The 23,481-nt window shown below is 31.8% G+C and overlaps 1 protein-coding gene across 1 annotated transcript in view; it reads left to right on the top strand.

The window, feature by feature from the left end:
* The first annotated feature begins 15,574 nt into the window (after positions 1-15,574).
* LOC149418342 (uncharacterized) overlaps positions 15,575-23,481 on the top strand; it is a 148,949-nt gene continuing 141,042 nt past the window's right edge. Inside the window, exon 1 of the mRNA XM_089639100.1 lies at positions 15,575-15,600. The gene's annotated coding sequence lies outside the window, so the exon portion shown is untranslated. The remainder of the gene's footprint in view (positions 15,601-23,481) is intronic.

Genomic DNA, 23,481 nt, shown 5'->3' with positions numbered 1-23,481 from the left:
AGCAAGGTTTAATTCTGAATTGTTGTCTTACACCAGGGCAATACTGGGAGTACTATATTATTTAAAATGAATAAATTGTGAAATGAAATAAATAAATCACATCAAATTTACTTGCGCACGCCGGGATTGTTAGTCTAGTCCTTACCCCTCGACCACGGAGGCCGTCTGAGAAATATGTGAAAAAATATTTGTCTTTGATATGGTGACGTTTCTGCAGCAAATTATACAATTCCTTATTTGAAATCAAAAAAAGAACATGAAATATATGTTTTGTAATTAAGTGGCTAGTTAAAGTACGTTAGATTTGAAAATTAGATACATAATTTTTTTGGACACGAGATCTGCTGTTAACAGAACCGCTTACTAGTATAATAGTTTTGATGAGATAAATAATATTTGAAGGGGATTTATGATAGAGCTGCTAGAATTTATAATCAACAGATAGCAATTTATTAAAAATGATGGATTAAAACCAAAAGCCGCCAAGTCGATATATCCGTTCATGCAAAAACGACGATTCGAATGTCTCGTTAGAATTAGGTCGTAAATATAAAAGTGTTGCCGTGTAATAAATATTTGAATGTTTTAATTAAAACAACACTTTGTTTTAAAGCACTAAATTAGAATATGTTTCTCTTCATTGACAAACTGACGTTAGCTATGAAGGTACAAACCGATAAGTGTGTTGTGGGCGCGTCCGTGTGTCCGAGGAAAGCTCAATTTTTCATTGCATAGAACTATAATTAGAGGTGCTACTGAGTAATAATATCTCGTCTAAACTTTTTACACTATTAGAACGCAATAAGCGGTGCGCGTAGACCGGAATCAGTAGTTTTGTTAAGAGCGTTGAATGAGTTGGAAATCAGTTGGAGGTCAAAAAGCGGAACCTATTTTTTCGCTTTATGTCTCATCTAAATATTTTACATCAATGGCTGGATGCTAATATTTATTTATTTATTTATTTAAATATATTATACAGCCATATGGGCTTTTACAAAAATGTATGTACATAATAATTCAGTGGAACAGAATTAAAAGTAAAATTTTATGGAACCCATGCAGAAGAAAAGAATTATGGTAACCTTAATTGTAATGATATGTTATTATAGCCATCTTGTAACTATTTTCCATGAAATTGATCATATCTACAATTTCTGCAAAAAGTGTTGCCAACTGCATGCAATCTAGGTACAAGGGAGCATATATAATATTATGACTCAGTCCTTACATTATTTTTGCAATTAAAAAGAATTTTCGATCGAGCAGTTCTAGTTGGTATGTTGAAGGTTGATTAAATTGTTAAATTAAATAGATTCAAAAAATCTTTCTCAACTCTTCGGGCTAATTTGTTTAGTTTTGGTAACAAACAGTTATTACCCGTATAGTCAGTTTTGTTCGCTTTTCGGAAGAACTCATGAGGCCTCAAAGAAATTATTTTGTTTCCCTTTTAAATGGTGTTAGAAAGAAAAAACTTTTTTTTTAATTATTTATACGCGCTAAACTGCCAAAAAAAATTGTCAACAGGCCAGTTTAACAATATTAATATATTACTAAAGCATTCAAGCAACGAGAAATCACAATATTTAAAATAGATACAGAAGAATTTAAATAAGAACTTAAATAACTACAAAACAGAGCCATATATTAAAAAGGAACAAAAGAAAAAATTTTAACCTACTACAATACAAAAGAATAAAATACAAAGACAGTCAGTTGTTTTATTTTATTTTGTTTTAAGTTAACTTTTTACCTCCACAACATGGGCATGTGCCTACCTTGGTGGTCTATGATTAAAATTATGTTTAAGATATAAGACAATGTTGGTAGTTCTTATTCGAAGTATGATACAGTTAAAAGTGACCGAGAGGAATAGGGTCCCATTAGCTCAGTTGGTAGAGCACTGTCCCGGAAAGACAAGGGTCCTGGGTTCGAGTCCCAGATGTGACCGTTTCCTTTTCTGATTTTTCTGTTTCAGATTTTTGTTTAGAAATCACTTATATTGTCTTCAATATTTAAAAATTATGTTTGCTTACAAATTTTGTATTAAAAAATATATGTTTATTTCTAATAATATTATTTGAAAGCATATTTCGTCACATTTCAAGATAGTTTTTATTTTTCGGATACGTTTAGAAATATTCCATTTATTTGTTTTTTTATCGCAAAGAAGAAGTACACACGAATTCTCCGATCTTCTGACAGCATCTTTAATGCCGGGATCACACAAGAACAGTACGGGAGACAATATAATATTGTCCTGTCCCTGCTTCGTGAACAACCTTGACCACGCAGGACAGGAAAATGGAAAAATAAAACAATTCTGCCGTAGTTCAAACGCGGAACGATGCGCATATGGATACGATATAAGACGACGCACGTTAAGCATACTCAATTTCTACCGATTTTTTCTCGTTAACTCTTTAATTTTTTTAGTTCCAAGAAAAATGTTATTTTTGAAGATAACATCTATACATTTGTTATGCCGAGACGTTAATTATATGAAGTTTTCTAGATAGAAAAAAATCGCAAATGTGTAAGCTCCGAAAATTATTTAAAACATGTTTTGTTCTGTTATTTTATGTTATGGGCATGAATATAGGCACAGTCTATCTTTCAATGTAACTTAATCATTTTGCGAGAGATTTTTACTCTATTTCAAACGAGTTGTGTTTTGTTAAATATTTTCTCCATTTTCACTAAATTATTATCGTATTTCAACATTATCGCGCTCGCTCTAATATTCATATTTACATATCTCCCTTTCAAACCATCTTTGAACGCTTACTACGGGGCCTTAAAAGTATAAAATATTAGGTCTTTTTATACATATATGTAGTGCAGTGTTCCATTTACGCGATATACGAGATTTGGCGCTGAGAGCGCCAAGAGCCGAGATACGTACGTCTGTAGCAACTGACTGTTCTACTACTATCATGTCTGTAGCGTCGAGAGAACAATCCAGAATTGTCTCTCACCTGATCCCCAAAAAATGTCATATATCATCTCTGGGATAATGTCTCGGTTCATTGTCCTGTCCTCAAAATTAATGTTCGCACTAGGACAGTGGTTCCTAAGCTGGGACAGACAGTATTGTCCTGCCCTCTCTTGAACTACGGCATTAGAAAGATAATGGTCAATATGCCAGAAGCCTGTGGGGTTAAGCACATAATCAATTTCACTGACCAAAGAGTCGAAAGTTCTTATGTTAATCGGTGACACAAGTATTAATTCGAATATGTAAATATCACACTTCCATCGATTTTCGGTTCAGTGCAAACTAGGTTGACATTCATGTTTCGAAGCAAGTTTATTGGCAAAGATATTAATTTTATTTGGCAACAGTTTTGTGCATACTTGAAAAGCTAAATTACAGTTTTTTAAATGCCATTTTATTCTAAAAAGCATCTCAAAGGTGAAACAACCCATAAGTTCAATATGCACACGTGACATTTGAAAAAAGAAGCAAAACCTGATACTCTGCAATTTTTCGTATCCATAAGCCACTTTTTTTAGCAATGTGAAATGCACAATACGGTGAACTCCTTTTTTGTACGTCCCGTTGGCAATATTAACCCGTGTTGGCGTTTTACGAATGATGCTAACAACTTTTTTTGCGGAAAAATTTGCGAAATCGCTTATGTGAAAAAAAGTTATTACCATTTGCTGAACATAATTTAAAATCGAGCACGATTTTTAAGTTCTGCATAAAATACCCAGTTTTTCATTACCCATAAATTCTTTTTTTTTTGTCATAACCTTGGTTTCAAAATCTAGGTCTTCGAAAGGCTAACCAACTGAAACACATCCTGTTAATATTTAAATCTTTAATTGTAATTAAATATTATAAAATAAGGTCGCTATTTGCGTCTGTCTGTTTGTGCGCTTAGTTCTTCAAAACTACGCAATGGATTTTGATAAGGTTTTCACTATTATACTTTCGAGCGCTTACATTGCTAACGCTGGCTAAACCTTATGAGATACATCAAAATAATGTACCACGGAGTTGTATATCTTAAAAAGGCCTACAGAACAGTCCAGCGTGGTAAATGTATATCTCTTAAGGATAACCCCCATCAACGCCGGGTACACGTCAGCTACTTTAAAATATAATAAATTGGGATCTGTTGTGAGGCCGAAGTACCTGGCTATTTCGATCTAGTCACCAAACAAGGTTTCAATTCTAAATGGTGGTCTTACATCAAGGCGATTCTGAGTGTATCTTCCTATATGGAATGTGCCGCAAAAATGCAACATATTATTTTACATAAGACATCAAATAAATTGATCAAGTAAAATTTATTGGGCACGCCGGGATTCGAACTCGCGATCTCCAAATTGGTAATCAACAGCCTTGCCCTTCGACAATGGGGGCCATCCGTTGTTTTGGAAATTAAAAATACAAAAAATCAGAGTGCATTTTAGTGTTGTGAGTTTAACTTGGGAATCAATGACATAGATTTTATTATTATCATCTTATAGCGTGGGCAAACAAGATGATAACTGTTTCAATATTCACTGTCATTGGGCCAAGGTTAGCTTCGCATTATTACTTCGTGTGTTTCTCAAAAGACAATGCAATATTTACACTCACACTTTTAATGTCAATAAAACAAAATATCTGACATTTTCCATAATAGCAAAAGAATAACTTTATTCTCAAATTACATACATGCCAAGGAATTTATCAACATAATCAAGGTTTATCATGCCTCTGTTCCGATATAACACACTCCAAAGGCATCAAATATCTTTGAATTGATATCGATGATAATCTCTGATGGAACTCACACATTGACGTTATTACAATAAAACTCACCAGGTACATTTACTTCTTTAGAAACATCCGTAATATCCTCATTATAAACGATATTAAAAAATTCTACTACGCTTTGTGTCAATCAATAATAGAGTACGGGATAACTGGTTGGGAGTTTACCTTGAGCACTTACATAGAGCGGCTTACAATAGCCCAAAAAGGAGTACTAACGACTATTTTAAAAGTTCCGGTTACAACTCCGACAGAAGAAATATTTAAAAACTTTATTCAAAAAACAATTTATTTAAATTAAAAAAAACATATCTGAATACTCCACTGCCCAACATAAATACACAACCAGCGCAATAAGCCAACATATAATGGTTACTCCCAGTTTGAGTACATCTTTTGGACAGAGTGGCAAGAGTAACTAACTAACTAACTAACTAACTAACCATCACGCCGTTTCCCCGCAGGGGTAGGTAGAGAGAACGGACCGCCAAACAACTCGGTCTTGGCATACACTCCTTGCCTCATTCACATTCATACATCGTCTCATACATACTCTTCTATTGTTCTGACCATTGATGTATTATACTAGATTAGCCCTGTCTAGTTAAATTCATTTTAAAAATAACGCCACGTAGCGTACGTCACAAATATAGAGATGAACATAGCAACCCAACTCTGTTTAAACTCCTTGTACAAGCGTTCAAACTCGTAAGCGAAACCACGGAGAATTTGTTGTCAGAGGTGTTGTAAGATGGACATAATTCAAATTTAAATATTTGGAACTCGGTTATTTTTGTGATTGAAAAGATGAACTTGCCCAGCATAGCTGAGAAGCAAAATAGACCAACAAAAGGTAAAACGCAATGCACAGTGCCCATTTCGCATTGCGACATAATGCGTGGGCCTTTTCATAAATGTGCATGTGAACCAAACCAAAATTGTGTTGGGGTTATTTTTAAATGAATATGCCGTGTCTAGTCTAATTTAGTCTATGGTTCTGACTCTTGAAATGGCCCGACTCAAGTATCTGATTCACTTGGTCGTGCCATGTCTTCCTCGGGCGTCCCCGACTTCTGCTACCATTCACATTTGCATCGTATATTCTCCTTACACTCCTTTCTTCGCTCATTCGCTCTACATGCCCAAACCATCTAAGCGTCCCTTTCTTGATCTTACTCATTACGCTTACATCAGCCTTGCAATCTTTGCGGATATCCACATTCCTCACACGATCATACATGGTTTTACCACACATACGCCTCAGGGAGTAGTGTTAATATTATCGATAGCCCCTAGAACTTTACAAAATTTCTCAAATCTCTTGTTTTCACTTGATTTCGCTTGACTTTGATTTGACTGTCTCTTGTTTTGTTGTTGTTATTGTTCAACGTACTTATAGTTTTATTCTTACATACTGTCGTGCACCGTTATCGGACGGTTAGTATTATTATTTGTATTTTTTTTAAGTTGACCTGTCTGTTGTGTGCATTATAAATAAATTAATTTTAAAAGAATTCTTATGTCAGAAAACAAGCAACGATAAAAAATAAATTTCCGACACGTTTTATTTACATACATGTGTTGCAAGTTGCAACTCCAATACTCTCTTATATCCCTCATAGATTCATATCCCGCGATGATTTAGCTATATTTTTAAGTGTTATTCAACAATTATTACAAGTCCTCAATCACGCGTACCTGCATCATCGATAGCGGAGGTATGTATCTGATTTCAATTTAATGAGACCCTCGGGCGTGTATCAAATTAATAACAAGACTTCTTATATACAAATTCAAGTAGTGCTTAGACTCCCACGTATTCTACGCTCCGTTCCAGTAGATGATCTCTATATTAATATGCAGCTGCCTTAATCAGACATAACAGTTGTTTTAATTCAAACCATAAAGATCAAGAAAATATGATAATTTAATCAAAATCCGTGATGAACTTTAGGTACGTTTTGTTCCCTTGTTCATTCTGTCTAAGAAATTCTATTATACATTAATTCACGATCTTGATACAATTTTTTAAAAATGTTCATTATGTTACGCTTGAACTAGTTACGTTACTTATTTTGGTAATGTGAAACGGGGTTCAAAAGCGATTAATTATTGGTAACGCTTAATACAAAAGAATTAGAGTTTCATATACGGTACGGCATCACATCTGATAAAAACCTGATTACTGTTAATCATGATTATCCAACGCTAATGATTAATCCAGATAAATCAGTTCACGAAAATTAGTTCAAGTACGTACTAACTTAATAACAAATCAAAAGCTGATTTAATATTATCTTTTTGGATCTCAACAACAACAAAAAATCGTTAGATTGGTGGTTTCTATGGTTTTCAGTTTTTAAATGAGTAAAGAAATTCTGGTTTTATATATTACGCTAAAAATTACGCTAGAGGAAAAAACGGAGCATTATAATTATTATAGCTTTACTGATAATAACACTTCTTATAGAAATCAAGGCCTAAACCTTTTCAATGATATCTACATTTAACTCCTAAGGCTTCTGTCAGACGGTCAAATAAATGGAATACTTCTGAACGTACCGAAAACATAATACTGTTTTAGAAAGGTGATGAAATATACTTTCAAATTTTATTATTTTAGTAAAAAAAATATTTTTTGTAATATTAAAATTTTAGATGCAAAAAAATTACTGAAAATATTTAAAACACACTTATTTTATTTCACAAATACATTGTAAACCTTACTGTCATCCCACTCTTTTTGTCGTTTTTTTTCAAATTGCAGTCCGAGTCTTTGGTTTCATCAAAGTGCATCTTTTAATTTTTCCGTGGTTAACTTCTTGATTTAAATAGAAAGCGTGGTATTTTCTCTTTCTAACAATGTTTATATCATATTTCTCGCCACAAATTTCACATATGAAAAAAGTGTGTTTTGACAAAAAAAGTGTGTTTGTGTGTCTAATTCCAGTTGGTAATTGTCTCCACGTGTATTTATTGGTGGGTGAAATTAACGACTTTGTAATTTGTAATTTCGTCACTAACCACACGAGTAACGGGTGCCCGGTTTTTTGGCCATTCGATTTAAATAATATCATTCCTCAAAATATTAAAAGGGAAACATATGAAATTCCTACTGTGGTTTGAAGCCCATGAATCCATATTTTTATTATTTCTATAAATTTGGCATATTATGGCAAGCGAACGCTCAAGATGTTGTGCAAACTTGTCAAAATATGCCAAAAATCGTTCGAGTGGTTAAAACATTTTTGAAATATTTATTATTAATTCCTCCTAAAACAAGTACACTTATTAACGTATTGTTAGTTTTCTTGATTTTTTATTCAGATTAAATGTCAATCATTACTTAAAGTCATTATATCTCTATGACTACACTAGGTTTAAAAATATAAGTATCAAGTTTATCTGAGTTCACAAATCTATTTCAAGCCTGTTCTGTGGGAAAATCTGTTGACCATTATTCAGCCAGTTAAGTGGACACGTCAGGTTCACACTTGTTATATTTACAATTAAAAAATGTAATAACGATTCCATCAAAAATTATTGTTAACACACCTGCACTTGTTAACGACATTTAGTCAATAGTGGCGGTGATTATTTTGTGTTGGTTTTATTGTTAATTGGGTCTTCTCAAAAGATACATAACAACATATAAATAATATCACTTTAATTGGTCAAAATTGATATCTATAATCTGTAAGGTTTCTTTACAGTCTTAATATTTTTTAATACATTTCTTAATTAATATTTTGATGGTCCATTAATTTCATTACAAATACAATAAATAAGTTTTCATTCTTTAGTTACTGACATTTTTTTATGAAAAGATGCGAATTTTTTTCGAGTTATAATGTATTTAGATGATGTGTAAGTTGATAGCATTTTTATTATATTATGTCTATATTAATATGAAAAGGTAAATGTTAGTTTGTTAAAAATCTTAAATCTTCGAAAGTTCTTCATCGATGACTTAGAAATTTTGACACAACTTTACTCGTGTGTATTAATACCTATACTATATAGATGTCACTTGTAAGAGGTAAAAACTTGTTTTTTTTTTAAACTGCGCCATCTGTTGGACTAACATGCTTTTAAAGAAACAGCACCATTTTTTGGACGTAAAAGTAACACGCGATATTGTTTCTCTATCTGCACATACAGATAGAAACGAGTGATGGGGTACAGCTAATTTTTAAATAAAATCGTTAAATTAATAGTAAATCAATTAAATTAATTGTTAATTTTAAACTCAGGCTCTTAAAAATCGTAAGTAGGAGTGAAGAACCACAAGTAGGCGTGAAGAGATAATTTTTGAATGTGCAGTGTCGTTAAAGAAGGAGGTTTTCAGCGATTTTTTAATACAAAAATATCTGATGTAAGATCAGAAGAACAGAGCGGACTTTGAATAGCCTCCCAACTAAGCTCTTCAAAGCCAATTTTGTAATGTTGTAATGCTGGTTAAAAGCGTTATGAACCACAGAAATGGTTCTGGTGGCCAAAACCTTTTTTTGTTAATTCATTTCCTTTCTAAATACATGTTTTGGAGGATTGGTTTTCATTTCCAGTTTAAATGGATTGATGGTTAAATGATTCTGCGGTTCTCCAAATCCGCAGAATCCGAGGTTGCGTGATTTATTTTAGTGTGAAATAACGAGAATTTGGATAATTCTAATTTAGTTTTTTTTATTTTAACAAAACTCACTTATAATAATTTTACGAAACAAATACGCTAAAGGAGGTTTAGGGTCAACCCGACGGCAAGACTGCTGAAGAAAGAATGATCTTATTTACCGCGCGGGGTATCGCGAGCAGGTTTACAATGATACCAGCCTCACAAAGAATGTGGGTAAAAATGATATTGTATTTATTTTCGGGAGATGCAAACTCCCTATAATTTACCCCACAATGTATTCGAATTTCATTTTTGTTTTCGGGAATTAATACAAATCTTAGAAGCGGAAATTAACCCACTTCACGATATCCGATCGAGCTGAAACTCGGCAGAGAAACTCGTTTTCGATAATGATGTATCCTATCATACATTGTCACGAAATTGGATGACAGGTTAAGTAGGTTAGCGCGGTTAAATCCGACCAGTCCCCGGGGAGGAAAGTTCAATATCCAGTCGGACCAAAAAAAAGTTATTTATTTTTCAATATTTATTGATAAAAATATGATTTTAATATAGGTTCTCAGTTGAACTCAATCCCAAGTTTGTTTCATGTTGAACGTATATTTCAATAATAATATTTCAATTGGATATTTCAATAATAATTTTAAAAACTGTGTTTTGGAATCTAATCTTTATAGCTATATTGGAAATGTGCGTCGTGGATGTCTTCGTAGAAAATTATAATATATTATTTAAAAAGCTTCCAAAGTAGCGGGAAATTAATCAAAAAACATCCCAAGTAACAGGTATATAATAAACGTGTTTTGAAATTCTCGTATGGTAAGGGAAAAAAATAATGTGGTAAAAAACACGATTTAATGGATAGATATATATTTCTTTACAAAGTCCTAATTATAAGCGTATGCCTGCGGTCGGTGTCGGTTGGATAAAAAAACCCGATCTTTATGGATTCTGCTTTCCTTGCGAAACCGGTTTGGATTCCGTAAAAAATATATTTCCATATTTCAACAGTACTGATAACTATAACTATCTGGAGACCAGTACTAGGTGCAAATAATTTATTATAAATTGTTGGAGGATGCAGATTGAATATTATTTATCTATATAAAGCTTTCTAAAGCTCAGCTTAAGGAGAACATTTAAGGGTATTTGTTCTTTCCTACCACAATAATTGTAATACAACAACATGGATTAACTTCAAATGTTTGATTTTATTTATTTTTAAATGTGCAATGAAAAAATGCAAATTTTGTAATTTTTCATTCATATGAGGTGATATAGAATCTGTATATAATTTGAAACGCTAATATTTGGAGATTTTTTTATTTTTTATTTATTTTTATTTTTTTTTAAAGAAAGACAAACATTCCCGGGTTACGAATAACCCAACAATGTTTGAAAATCTCCTACTACCATCACAGAAAGCCGAAAATGTTACTTGTGTTGTGATGGAGGACTTAGCCAGCCGAGGAATCGAACACGCGACGCTCGGGTGAGACCCAAGCGCTATGCCCACTCAACCACTGACCGGTAGATGGTCCAATAAAGTATTTATTTGTGAAATAACAAGGTTTTTTTCAACAGATTTTAAAAATACACTAGCAATGTTTCCGACTGCAAAGTTAATTGTTAATTTATATATAAGTGTAATTAACTAATTATCTAACTAAATAACTATCACGTTGTTTCGAAAGGGGTGGGCAGAATGAATAGACCGCTACACAATTCTGTCTCGACACATACACCTTGCTTTATTCACATTTATATTTCGTCTCACACCTACTCTTCTGTTATTCTGACTAATAATAAACATTAATTTAACTAGCGTAAAAATCTCGTTTTAACATCACCGATTTGGTGTAAATTGTCTTTAAATTTGTTTGTGAGTTCCGTTTCCGTTTTCGAACTCAAATTTATTATTCAAATTTTGATCAGATGGCCTACTTTGAGAAGGTAGATAACTTGGACTATGGTTCAGTAAAGATTCTTTTTTCAAATGCGAAATCGTCTTTTTTATTTGGACTTTCATATTCTTTTGAAATATATATATATATATATATTTATACATATATATATGGTTTATAATTAAGTAGGTAGATGTGATCCTAATTCCCGGGTATTTAAGTACTTACCTATTGACAAATCTTAAGATTTCAGAGGAAGTTTTGGCCCTGATTTATTAAGTAAGAGAATATTAGAAACCATTTTTTGAACGCTATGTTACTGTTAACATAACTACTATGGACTAAATACAGGAAAATAATATAATTTTACCTGAAATAATTATAGTAATGAAAATAACCGTGTTCTGCAAACACGCAACAATACACAATTTTCAACAGTTCTTCTACCACCGCTGTAAACACTACAAAGTGGTGAAGCGTATCGCTTTTTTTTTAATTCTTCAAAGGCTAATGGCGGGTCACCTGGACAGCGAGCACTGTGGGCACGGTGGGCACTGTGGGCACTGGTCAGTGGCCATTGCTTACCCCATTAAAATGCATAAAGCACGCTCCGGCGCTGAAATCCGCACCTCCCGTGAAGACCAGCGTGTGGAATACTCTTAACTGTTGTGGCTATTAGGCGAGGTATCGTCATGGGTACCATCATCGCTCATATTATAACATAAGCCGCGCTGCCAACCTCTCTCCTCTTTCCCTCTCATCTTCTCCTTTCTCTCCCTGATTCTCAACTCATATCTCAATCGTTTTCCATAAGTGACCATTTCTTCTCCAAACATGTATATAATATCATGTTTTGTTACCAATTACATTATTTCATATACGTTTTCACTACTTACATTTATAGAACATTTACTAAACATGTAATATAATTATTTTTACTTTCGAACTGCAATGTACTTACTACAGCGCACAATAATACATCGTATTACTTCAATAACTAAAATTATGTACTGTACACTTCTCTTTAAAATCAACAGATTACTTATTTTATTTTTATTTTTTTATTTTTTATTATATAAGTACATTTTTCTTTATTTGTTACAATATATGATCAAATATTTCAAGACCCCTCTTCTATAGAAGCATTAGCTTGTGGCTGGAAATGGAGTGTACATTGTTTTATTACAGTATGTAGGTAATTAAAAATAAGATGATTCTAAACTTATTTGAAGAATGAAAAAAAAAAATATATATATAAATAACTAAAATACTGTTCCGTGCACTCCTCTTCCAAATCAACAAATTATTTACAAATAACTAAAATAATCTACTTTCCACTCCTCTTTTAAATCAACAAATAACTTATAAATAACTAAAATACTGTTCCGTGCACTCCTCTTCCAAATCAACAAATAACTAAAAAAAATTACTTTCCACTCTTCTTTCAAATCAAAAAATTACTTATAAATAACTAAAATACTGTTCCGTGCACTCCTCTTCCAAATCAACAAATTACTTACAAATAACTAAAATAATGTACTTTCCACTCCTCTTTCAAATCAACAGATTACTTATAAATAACTAAAATACTTTCCGTGCACTCCTCTTCCAAATCAACAAATTACTTACAAATAACTAAAATAATGTACTTTCCACTCCTCTTTCAAATCAAAAAATTACTTATAAATAACTAAAATACTGTTCCGTGCACTCCTCTTCCAAATCAACAAACTACTTACAAATATCTAAAATAATGTACTTTCCACTCCTCTTTCAAATCAACAAATAACTTATAAATAACTAAAATACTGTTCCGTGCACTCCTCTTCCAAATCAACAAATTGCTTACAAATAACTAAAATAATGTACTTTCCACTCCTCTTTCAAATCAACAAATAACTTATAAATAACTAAAATACTGTTCCGTGCACTCCTCTTCCAAATCAACAAATTGCTTACAAATAACTAAAATAATGTACTTTCCACTCCTCTTTCAAATCAACAAATAACTTATAAATAACTAAAATACTGTTCCGTGCACTCCTCTTCCAAATCAACAAATTGTTTACAAATAACTAAAATAATGTACTTTCCACTCCTCTTTCAAATCAAAAAATTACTTTTAAATAACTAAAATACTGTTCCGTGCACTCCTCTTCCAAAAACAAATTTCTTATAAATAAATAAAATAATTTACTGTCAACTCCAATCTATCATATAACTTCCAAACCTTCAAATTACTTATAAATAACTAAAATAAAGTACTGTACACTCCTCTTCCGTGGAAGAGTTGTAGGTATTCAAACCCCATAATAGGTAGAAACCCAATATAAATACCGTTGTATGTGTAATTACCCTACTTATTTAATAAATAAATATATTTAAAAAGTTGACTTATCTTTCTCCGAACCTTGAATCAAACAACACCCTCGTAAGGTGTGATCCAAATTCAATAAGCCAATAAAATAAAGGTGTGTTAGCATTAGACCCACCGGTTCTAGCTGTGGGACACTTGTATGGTGTAGACGTGAATAGTTAACAGGAGCACATAAAGAAGGGATGACCATATAAGTAAAAGAACAGGTTACGCCTTGTAGAGAATTCCGTTAGCAACAAGTATCGGCCCGACGCGCGACGGCCTTGTGGTGCGGTTTGCGTTTGTTCGTGAGGTCGCACATTTCCTCTACACATTATAATAGGAGATGTACAACAAAATCAATCAATATTTATACCAGAATGTTTTGCTATTAATTAATAAATAATTATATTACGTGAAAAGGTACGGCGTTTCACTTGCTCTTTCTTTCTAGACAAACTTGAATATAAACTTTAATGGGCGTTATACAGGTTAATTTTTTCATGCATTGAATTTATTGAAAATATATCGTGGTGTTTATATATATATTTATATTTTAAATGTTTGCTTTATACGATTATTATTTTTATTTTCGCAATTTCATTCATATAGTTGCCATCAGATAAAAAAATTAGAATGTAGAAAAACGTCAAAAAATGACAACACCTTAGGTATAGCTGTAGATTACAAGAAAGTATCTGTCATTTCGTCATTTGTCTTTGCCGTTGTCATAAAAAAATCTATAGTATGTAATACTGAGCAGTAATACACGCACGGAGGAAAATGAGTATAACTAAATTATAAAGAATCTCTACAAATTATTGATATTCCGGCTATAAAAGGGATTACAGGCCGTTTTCTGATAAATTTTATTAAATTCTTAATAATATCGGAACACGTGTTAATGCACCTGCGTTTGTATTATTTTTGTAATATCCTTAATTTTTTTTAAAATTTAATTTAATAATATTATGACGACGTTATTCGAAAATATTAAGATTTTTACGAATACGTATTCCGAAATTGTGACAATACACTGGTATAACACAAAAAATTATCATTATGGGCCTGAAATCCAGTTTTTAACCGGATTACTTATTATTTGAAAAGATTTTTTATTAATTACTGATATTTTATTTTTAACAGTAATTTAGTCGGTGATAAAAACAAATTGCAGTTTTTTTACCAATATTTAAAATTTAAAACGCAATAAGCATTTCATATTTACAGATAATATGGTTACGTAATATAATAACATAAGACATATGTCAAATAATGTCCGACATTTTCAAACTGTGCTAAAAAAGCATAAACCAAAATAGAAGATCTTTTTTTTCTTCATTCCAACTTCATATTTGAAGACAACCCACATGGAAACTAGACGATAACGGCTTCGTGTAAAACGCCCATTACAATAAATCTGGGAGTATATTCATTTTAATCGCGTTAAGAATTAAATTGATTAATTTGTAAGATTGATGATGGGCTTGACTAAGTAATGAAGAATAACATGAGATTTTTGTACTACCAAATTTGTAAAGACATTTCGTGCATTATCTTTATATTTTAAGGGGTTTGGGATCACTAGGGTCTATCTACAGAAACATAGCTTTTAGATAAACGCAAATAAAAATTGACATGCTCATATGTCCAACTGTATGCCCAACTGATATGCCCAACTGTATCTCTTAAACGGATATATATGATTGACATTACCGAAACCAAGCTAAACTCAAAATACCAGTTTTTGTAGTTAGGCCCCTGTGATTCTAAGACCCCGCTTTGTGTCCATCTTTCTCCTTGTTTTCATATGAGTATTGGTCCAAAGAAAAACAATCGTTTTATAATTTAAAAGCTTGGGTAAACCGATATATAATTGTCTCCTTTTCTTTTCAGGAGACCGAATACATTATGTCCAGATCAGGTGGATGCATGAAAGGTAAGTTTATCTAAAAAAAAATTATCGTTAACGACAGTGGTCAAAAATCAAGATATCATGATTTGTAGGAAACTTTGAAATTAATTTTTATTGAAATATTAGCAATTCTTACGTTTCTTTTTCTGATTTTTCTGTTTCAGATTTTCGTTTAAGAATCACTAATATTGTCTTCAATATTTAAAAATTTAAAACACTAAAATTAGAAATGGTTGCTATTGGTACGACTATGTCCCAGATGCGACTAGTTCCCAAATGCGACTGTATCTTTTTTCTATTAATTTTTACTTAAGAATCGCCAGTATTGTCTCCGATAATTAAATATTACAATATGAGATTTTTCTAGTTATTCCAAAAAATAAATTATTTTTATTCCTTTCACGTAGTATCAATTCAACACGTCCCATAAATATTGACTCAAGTCAGGGAATAAAGATATCTTGAGTGTATTTAAAAAATAAAAATGAGAACAGTAAATATCCGAACAGACCATTAAAAACACCTATCAATCTCACGTTGATATACATTGTTCTTAGTTTTACAAAGGTACATTTTTAAGAATAATTTCATTATATTTTAAACTTATAATATATCTTCTTACAAACGTGCCTCAGCTGAGATAACCCTTCTTAAATATATTTTCATTATTCTCCTTGACAGCAGCAAAGCCTTTTTTGTAAGGTCAATCGAACAACAATTAAATTCAAAGCCCTCTGATTGGCAGCAACCAAAAATGAATTAAACAAATTTAATTAATGTACTTTTGCACTGCGTCGAGAATTGAACCAGAGATCGAAAATCAGCGATATATCCAAAATGGGGAAAAATATGGGGTTGGGCTCATTTATTACAGATGTATGTCAAATTACATCCCTATTCAAAATTAAATAAAAAAATGATCGCCTCTTTAATAATTGTAAAATTCACTTTGTGGCATCATTTTAAATTAAATACATTATATAACTTTGTAAATACCATTATTTAATAAAAATAATCGACGTGTTTAAAAATGGTTTCTCTGTCAGGATAAACTATTGGTTTAATTAAATGGTGTAAACAAAGATATACATTTTAAATACATATTGGTTTTGTCTATACTTATACATTTGTTAATCTGTACCTATTCTGAGCATAAAAAGACGCAATATATTATTTTTTATTTGGATGCCTTTTTTGTTTCTGAAATCTGTGGAATTTTGAAACTGCAAAAATGTTACATTTTTAAAGCAGTTATCAGTTTTTCTTCATTTTCACAATCTGGAGGTAACGTCGTTGTAATAATGTCTATAAATCTAACATAAATTTATTTAACGTATTATCACTTTTGATGACTTTATACTCGTATAACTTTTTAAAGGTGTGTTGAGTTTTGAGGTTGCCTAAAAAAGTTCCCCAACCATCACGCTATTTCTGCCACTCGTATCGTACTCCTTTTCTTCTTCCGTTTACTTGAGCGTCATGTATACATATATACATATGTATTTATATGTATACTTTTGATACATCTTTCACATCACATTCAGACAAAACCATAACACTACAAACACCTCAGTTAAACAGATATAAATTTACATAAACTTTTTTTTAAAGTTGATGTATTTGTCGTGTTCTTAAGCGTAAGCACGCGTATGTAATTCAATTATCTAACGTGTGGAAATATTCAATAGGGAAATAATAATTAATTATTCAGTTATCTTTGGGATTATCGAGCAACGTGCATTCAAGAAAGCACACGAACAAGAACGTGCTTCGGTTACCAACTAGAAACGTAAAATAGCTTTACGCAGGGTGTCAAAAGTCAGTTCACATTAGACGCAGACAATTATTTTCAATTACCTATAAGCAACGCTTTAGCAGTTAAACAAGGTTAAGGTTGAAGTGACAAGTGTACGAAACATTCCAATGATAATTACATAATTTAATCTATGGCAAAAACAAATATTTATAGAGGTTAACGGTGATATGGACATCCATGTTACGGTGAAGATGTTGTGTAGCTGTATAAATACGGTCATTATGTAATTCAGCAAAAAAAAATTGCTGGCTCCGTAGAAAGGGTTCAAAAGGAAGATGGTTTGAAATGGAGATATGTAAATACGAATGTTTTTTATATGATTTATTTTAGTTTATCTTCTTTAATTCTTGCTAATCACTTTATGGCGTCGTTTTTACCAATGGGTTCTTCGTCAGGATAAACGTATTGTGAACATATTTGCGTTGATTTAGTTTAGTTTATCTTTTTCTCCAAATTAACTTTATGGCGTCATTTTGCAAATTTACTTAATGGCGTCATTTATACCAATGGGTTCTTCGTCAGGATAAAAGTATTATGAACATAGTTTAGTTTATCCTGACGTTTTGTGACTGATTGGTTCTTAAACATATGAATTATTTTGATTAAATGGTGGTGTACACAAATTAATCGATTTCAGTCACTGCGTTAATTAGGGAAAAAACAACTATTTGAACAGTTCATTTAATTAAGATTCTAAGGGCATATTTATATTGCTTGCATATTAATTACAATCATTAATGTATTTAACGTAACAAGAATTAAACCATACTTTACTCAAAATTCTTAGGGCATGTTTATATTTCCAACCATCCAATGATGGTGTACAACAGTATGTTATTTCAAATGAACTACATAAGGGTAAGTATATAGTATATGTTCCAACCTGTTAATTAAAACCTCCCTAATTGAGAATAACTCGTTTTTAGGTAGGGGTTGGTTATTGCAAGAGCATGTTTATATAAATAAAAATTTTAATTTCAAATTTACAAAGTTGCTTTTTAAAGATTATAATAAAATATTGATATTAGTCTTAAATAATTTATTAATGTCATTATTTAATTTAGTATATTGAAAGAATTTAAACAGTTGCTTTAATTAACATTACAAGAGCATGTTTACATCAATTTGATTTTTAATTTTGTCATTATTTAATTTAGCAAAAACAAAAAATTATACAGTTCCAGATTGTAAGGAAATATTTAAATGAAGTTCATTTTATTAATTTTTTTTTTTATATGTACAAACACATTATAATAATTTACAAATGTACATATTTTGAGGTTGATTGCGGAAAAATAATATTTTTTTAACAAAACTGTCCTACTCAATTCAGAAATTATTTATCGTGTTTAATGTCATTATTAATTTAGCTATGTAATTACTGTCTTTATTTAATTTAGCATAATCAGAATTTAAACAAATGCTTTAATTAAATTACAAGCGCATGTTTATATCAATTTAATGTTTAAATTTATTCACTATTTAATTTAGCAAAAAATAAATTTTATGCAGTTGCTTTTAAGATTTGTTGTGTTCCTACAAAAAGTTCTCCAACTCGTTGTGGAAGGAGATTATAAATTAATGGTTCTTTTTGATAAATCAGGGATTTATTAATACTTCGCGTATTACAATCGTGACTCGATAGTAGACCTAACTAGAAGCTGGCTAAATGTGATCTGAGAACAGTAAGTTTGTCTGGGAGCATTCTCACTGGCCCTGGCGACTACTGGCCACTAGCTGCCATCTTGCGGGCTTCCACGCAAGCTCTTTGCACTGCCCTCTATGAGTGCATCTGTGAAGCTCTTACTTCCCAACAGATTATAAGGAAATATTTATATTAGTTTCATATTATTTATTAATGTCATTATTTAATTTAGCAAAAACAAGAATTTAAACAGTCGGTTTTAATACAAATTGTAAGGACATAATTATACTAATTTCATACGTTAATTATAACCACTATGCACTTGAGCAAAAACAAGAATTTAAGCAGTGCAGTTATCATTAATTGTTATTGTGAAATTCTGACAGCAACCGAGTTGTCCGCATCTGCGAGCTTTAAATAAAAGAAATGCCTTGAACAGAAGTATTATATATTAAAATAAAGTCTGTTAAAATGACAGTCAACGCAGAATCGCAATGAAATTCCGCTCCTTATTGGGATTCAATAATTAGGTGGCATTTTTTCGGGTTTCGATATGAAATGTTGTTGTTGTAGTTATTTATCCGATTCCCACGTGAAGTGGTGATAAGTATTACACGGCAGAGCTGTGGCAAAATAAAGAATTCCAGACCCAATCGTTATTAAAGGCAAAACAATAAAATTATCATTATTTAATGGGTTAAATTCGTTTTAATGACATTATAGTTTTTACAGCTATGAAATGTAAACTACGAGACCAAATTATCAATACACTCTTATTTTATAACGAAAATAGTTTTCATTGCGGCGAATACCGAAATAAACCCTTTTGTGCATAAAAATATAACGGCTTTACAGTTTGGAGGTTGTGTGATATGAATTATATTTTTTTCTAAGAAAAATAATATCGAGTTTAAAGAATTGTCAAACCTTAAATAACACATTAATTAAAAAAATAAAATTCAACAACTTTGTCAACTTCTTTGATAAAACTATTGTATACAAAAATTGATTTTTAATGAAAAGGCTAAAATCATTCTAACTAAATTAATCTCATATCGAATACTATACCTTGCCCTTTGTATTAAAAATTCTTCACTCCACTTGTGAGTTGCAGCTCCCAGCTCCCAAATATGAAATACGATATTATCGTTTATCATTTGGAGGGGGCCCACCACTTTAGTACATGAAATGAAAAAATAATAATTAAGAATTGTCGTTTAAATGTATTCTATAAGATAAAAATCATTTTAAACCTTCGCGGGCATTTGGAAAGTTCTTGTTTAGTCGCGAATAAGAATTTGCGATAGTACGATAAATTGGTGTAGAAGTATCTAGCTATTCTTATCTGGTCACTAAAAAAGGTTTCAATTCAAAATGGTGTTCTTACATCAGACTCTGAGAGTATCTTCAACTCTGGAATGTGCCGCAAATATCCTACATATTATTTTAAATTAATAAATTGTGAATAACACATCAAATAAAATAAAATTTAGTTACGTTTAGAAATGACACATCAAAAAAAAGTTACTTTTAGAAATAACACAACAAATCAAATAAAATTTAGTTACGTTTAGAAATGACACATAAAAAAAATTACTTTTAGAAATAACACAACAAATCAAATAAAATTTAGTTACGCACGCCGGGATTTGATCCCGCATCCTTTCACAGTGTTCTAGTCTTAAGTATTTTGTTGCCGATCGTGACCTCTCTTCGCAACGGTTGACCGGTTTTGAGATCTCTCGGGGAAAAAATCTGTATTATTTTTACTTAACATCAATTTTCATTACCAACAGTTGAAATTAACTTAGTAATTATTAAAGTTGCATTTGAAAATATGGTAGTTTTCAAAGAGAGTTTTTAATTAGGCAAATCGTAAACAAATCGATCGTGAAGAACAAAAATAATTGCGGAACAGGAAGGTTTTGGTAAAATGACTTGGGCCTCGATTCACGACAAAGTCATTCCACTCGAACAACGAGTGGTTCGACGCTTTTGGTGTAAGTGAGTATGTACCTTCGACGAGACTCAAAATTGCGAGCGGCCTGGATTAGAGAATGTATACCCTGGTTGGTCAATATAGCTGAACACTCTTTGTCCGAAACGTGCAACGTAGCTAGTGGATTACCTACCACTAATTTCAGTAACGGTAGGGTCATTTGGTTCACTGACGGGCCATAATACCCGACCATTTTTTTTCTATGATTTTTTGGGTTTTTTATGATTATCTCCACACATACCTATGTCATCTTTAGGGATGCTGTGTGGAGGGTGTTTTTAGGGAAGAGGAAGGAGAGACAGTTCTGGGAAGGGAAAGGTATGAGGGTTGGGAAGGAATCTGGAGGTCAATGAGTAGAGGAGTGACGGAATTATGAATCCATCCCTCCCACTGCGGTGCAAGGCGATGGGTCGAGAGAGAGTCCGGCTGGAGAGGTCAAAAGGTCTCCTTTAACCAGTCTCTCTTGATCTGACCCGCCACATGCTCAAACGCATCCGTGCCAAGACCTAGACAAAACCTCACCCCCATGAACCCGGACACCCCTTCTAAGTCACCAAACGTAGCGAATCACTCGGAAGACCTATGGCAGGCGTGTTGGGTATCCAATAAATGGTTACCGGGGTGGCGGTACCCATACTTGCCTCACAAATTAAAATAGTCACGTAATTAGAAAATTTTAGTACTCACTTAGTACATAAGAAATGGAGTTAAAATTTGCATAGTAAAAAAAATGTGTTTTTAAAACGCAAATACTAAAGTATGAAGCAAATATGAATTAACTTTTTCAAATATTGATAGAAAGCAGGCACTGTGTGGTTAGATATCAATCAATTAAATAAATAAATGAAAACCATTTTTTATAATCACGAAATTATTTAATTTATTACGACCCGACCGGATTCGCTTAACACTGGAATCATCAGGGTACAAATTAAACATACAGTTTTATTTGTACCCAGATGATGTGTTTGTTAAACAAAACCGGTCAGTTGTAATAAAGTAAATAAATTCGTGGTTTTACACGAAGTTATTATTTCATAAATATTTAATCATGCAAGAAGAAATAATACCAACAAATCTAAAGAAAATTAATAAAAATGATAACGGTCACGCTTGGAATCGAACCCAGGTTTTGTCTTACCTTTAACACCTCTAAAAAGCACATTAAAAGGATGTTATTTCTACCTTTAATCATGAAAAAGATTTTGGCATTTATCTATAGTTGTTATTTTGTCTTGTCATTGTAGAACTGTTTATGTTATTACTAAGTTCTTAAATTAATTAATATATTTTTTAATTGATTACATTATAATTTTTCCATTGAAGTGACCATTAACTTCGAGTCTCGCCTCAGTTGAAGTAAGTTCAAGTGAGGTATTATTGCCCGCCTAAGCGTGTTTGTATAGACGGCTATATTGGTGGCGAGGCTTGTAAAGTGTGTATTCAACGCGCGTGCGGCTGCATCAAAAGGTGTGAAGTTTTGGTGGCAATCTCGTGGTTAACACATTTTATATCAATGAATTCATTATTCAGCGGTTTAACTGAAAATTCATATCTTGAGTGTTTATTGAACAGAAGATTTAAGCTGTTTTCAATAGAAACTACAAAGGATCATAAGTCGAAATTAAAGCTACACCATGTGATTATAGTAGTTGTGTTGACTAAGAATTTGTTACTAAATGTTGAGTAATGATTTTATGTAGCTAGAATATTCATAAATAGTTTTAATTTAATGAAAAAAAAAATAATTTGGAACAACAACCGGAGATGATTTTAAATAATAAGTAATTTTTTCACCTTGAAAAATGATAACACAACACAATCCAGCATTTCAAAATGCTCCGTAGTTATCGCTCAGAACTTTATGGGACAGGGAGATTGACTAATAATGTGACGCCCGTTTTCTATTTTTCTTTGTCAAATTTAGCAGTTTTAGCATATTTAAAAAAATAACACATAAAAAAATATATATTATGAGTACTTTCTATATCGGCAATTGCCGGTGTTTGTTGACTTATCCATTTAACAAAACATTGCTCAGAATATATATATTTTTTAAATTATGAGAATAAGCAACATTGTTTATACATTGTGATTTATAAATATTAAGCCTGTGTATGTTTGCGCTCGCAAAACTCGAAAAGTAGTCCACCAATATCGCTGAAAATTTTTTCTGTTCTTATTAGTTCCAAGAGTGTTTAGAGATAGGTTTTAATGGTAAAAGAAATCGAGAACTTAACGCGATTTCTCTGCAACGGAATAAGATACGGAGTAGAAATAAAGTTAATTTAATATTGTTTTTAAACAGTAACATTGTGGTATACAGTAGTGAATGGTGAAAGAAGTCGGACACGTCCGAAAAAGACATTAGCAATAGCGAAGTATTGAGGGGTCCACTAATTTCTAATAAAAAATATCAACATGTTTCAAAACCAAAAGTTTCTT

The sequence above is a fragment of the Hesperophylax consimilis genome, chromosome 13 (genome assembly GCF_061612785.1).
Source record: "Hesperophylax consimilis isolate HC1 chromosome 13, BYU_Hcon_1.0, whole genome shotgun sequence".
Classification (NCBI taxonomy): domain Eukaryota; kingdom Metazoa; phylum Arthropoda; class Insecta; order Trichoptera; family Limnephilidae; genus Hesperophylax; species Hesperophylax consimilis.
Note: the sequence above shows the minus strand (reverse complement) of the source record. Positions and strands in the feature narration are given on the sequence as shown.